Below are 3224 nucleotides of genomic sequence, written 5' to 3'. Positions count from 1 at the left end.
TAGCGGGGAGCGACTTTCGCTCTGTCAGCCAATAGCTGTTGAAATACCAGCCCATTGGGGCATGGTATATTTTTCTTTTAAAAAGAAAAGCATATCCGAAATAGGCCCTCTTGGTTTCGGCTCTTGGTTCCGGTGCTTGCTCCTGGCTCCTGCTCCCGGCTCCTGCTCCAGCGACTAGGCTCCCTTTCTGACGGTTTATGGTGTATGTAAGTTTTACCCCCCGCCAAATAAATAACCCCTTAAAACATAACTGATATGGGATTGATTCGTTAATAATTGGCGCCCAGCGTTTGGTTTAAGAACTGCCCCACCCCCCCACCCCCAGCTCGGCCTCCCAGGATACATGGGATAATAGCTTTGTACTTATGAGTTATTGTTTTTAGACAAATATATTGGTATTGATTCTTATATATTAATACAAACTTAAATTATGTTGACTATTTTAGGCATACATGCTTCTACCTCTGTTTAAAACATTTTTATGTATTGACATATATATATTGTATTGATATATGTATATTTTACCATATTGCATTGTACACTTCTACCTCTGATTAAGATACTTATATATTGTTTATGTATTGATATATATATTTACCAATTGCAATATATACTTGCACATTGTTTATACTTGGAGGTCATATTGTCCCCATTTATTACACAGTTGTTTACTATTTCAGTCTTTAAGTTAGATAGATATTGAAAATAATATAGATCAATAGTCATCTAAATTTGTCATTTATAATTAGACTAATCAGGTTCTTTAGATACATAGACATTATATTCAATATAGATAGATAATCTTCAACCTCTTCAAAGAGCTGTAGAAAATGGCCTTTAATCTAACTCAGAATTCTATGGTAGGGAGACACAATCGCTCCTGGCAACAATGATCTATTCCCGAGAGAATGTTGAGCACCAAAGACACTCCACCTGGAACCTTTCTTCTTGGCAGAACTGGCCTTTGGGTAAAGAAATGCCCATACCTCAACTACTGACAGAGTTACAGAGTATCCATAAATGGATAAAACAGGACTGTCATATCCTGCCAAGACAGGATAAGATAGTTTTAAAAAGTTCCTTGCCTTTAAAAATGATATGTCAGTTACGTTAGGCCAAAGTTGGTTGCTTCAACGCTACAAACATGATTTTGGATGTTTGCCCAGGTAGCCAGTTGTCTATGTGATTTGTTACATGTTCTAAAAATTTGATTACACTTCCTAATTACTCAGATAACATTATTTCCCTTCTCAGATCTTTGATGGGATTAAAGATTATATAAACATAGTTACTTTCTTTTCATGACATGGCCAAGTTATTTCTTATACAAGACTTAAGCTAGTTAAAATAGGATATTTATATTTATTATATATAATTATGTAGATTTATACTTGCTGTATATAATTTCGTAATAGGCTTAAAACTCTCTTACTTAAACAAAAGGGGGAGATGTTATGGGAGTAACTTCCGCTGCCTCAACCAATAGTCGCTGAAATACGAGCCCACAATGCAGCGGGGAGCGACTTCCGCTCCGTCAGCCAATAGCTGCTGAAATACCAGCCCACTGGGGCATGGTATATTTCTCTTTTAAAAAGAAAAGCATATCCGAAATAGGCCCTCTTGGTTCCGGCTCTTGGTTCCGGTGCTTGCTCCTGGCTCCTGCTCCCGGCTCCTGCTCCAGCGACTAGGCTCCCTTCCTGACGGTTTATGGTGTATGTAAGTTTTACCCCCCGCCAAATAAATAACCCCTTAAAACATAACTGATATGGGATTGATTCGTTAATAGGATCCTAAGACAAAAACCAGGAGCGCTGGGGACGGGGAGTAGTGGGTCAGATTATCAAAATTTTCCACCTCCAAGAAAACCTATTTATTTGGTGACTTTGATTCCCCAAGTTCATCTGTGAAATCTGGTAACTGGGCACAGAATCACCAAGCAAGCAGGTGGTGCTGAGATAGGTCCTGACCAAGTCCCTTCTTCACCGCAGGCCTTCTAAACCCCCCCCCTCTCGCCTTTCCATGTCCTGCACTATGCACTGAAGGGCCTGTGAATGCACAGCCTTCAGTAACCAGGATGTTGGGAGCCAAAAAGTTCCCATAGGAAACTGGCATTTTCTCCAATCTGTGGACTCCCTTCTCCTACCTACACAGATCTCCAGTCCACCTCATTAGATTTGTGGCAAAGAGACCAGAGGGTGATTTTTCATTGCAATTCTCGAGAATCTGTGAACTCTACAGCTGATGTCAGCCCATTTCCCAGAACCCTCTGAGTTGGTGTTAAATGTATCTGTGCCCTTGCAGCGCTTCCTGCCTGCATCAGCCACAGACATTTCCTGTCCCATCGCCTTCACCTGTCATCTTACTCATCACTTGAGTTGTGGCCATTTCACGGGGGAGAAAGGTGAAGATGGAGGGACCATGAGTCCTGACAGTAACATGAGATGGTACCGAAAACAGGCAGTGAGGAGAGGTTGAGAGAGGGAGAAACATCGCGGAGAGACCTCAGCACACTAAACTGTGCTCAGGGATCTCCCTGGATGTCACTTTGGACCGGCATTGACCACGACAGAGCTTTCCTCTGCCTTCCACCCGAAGAAGGAACCTAGCTATGGCCACTCACAGCTCAGTCTTGAGTGGCTGTGTTGTGTGCACAGTGACTCTGCCTTTTAGAATCATTGTGATAGGAGTTTTAAAAGTCTAAACTACTAATAAAACACCTAGCAAATTCATTATAAACATTATCAAAATTTCCCTGAAGAGTTGGACAGTAGGTAGGAAGGAGCACTCACTGCTCCACCTGAGGACCCGGGCTGGATTCCCAGCACTCATGTGATGACTTAGAACCATCTGTAACTCCATTTCCAGGGGATCTGTCCCCTCTTCCAGTCTCTGTGGGTTCCGTTTGCACACATACATACAGACAAACACCCATCCATATAAAAATTTTAAAATAATCTACATGAAGTTCACAGCTGGGACATCCCATTGATGCCATGACTCCCCTAACAGATTCTGAAACTGGTGAGGGTGGGGGAGCACAGTCTCCAGCTTTTGTACCCACTGCTGAATGCTCCAGCCTCTAATGTATTGTCTCAACTTCATGTCACATGAACAGTCCAAGTTCAATTCTGTGAGACATAAAGCAAAACAAAGTGTCGTAAATGTGAGGGGGAAAATTTGTAGGGAAGAAGAGGGAGGGGAACCAGAGAAACAGAATTCATTAA

Source organism: Myodes glareolus, chromosome 6 (assembly GCF_982192425.1).
Source record: "Myodes glareolus chromosome 6, mMyoGla1.1, whole genome shotgun sequence".
NCBI classification, from domain to species: Eukaryota; Metazoa; Chordata; class Mammalia; order Rodentia; family Cricetidae; genus Myodes; species Myodes glareolus.
The sequence above is the reverse complement of the archived record's forward strand: the minus strand, read 5'-3'. Positions refer to the sequence as shown.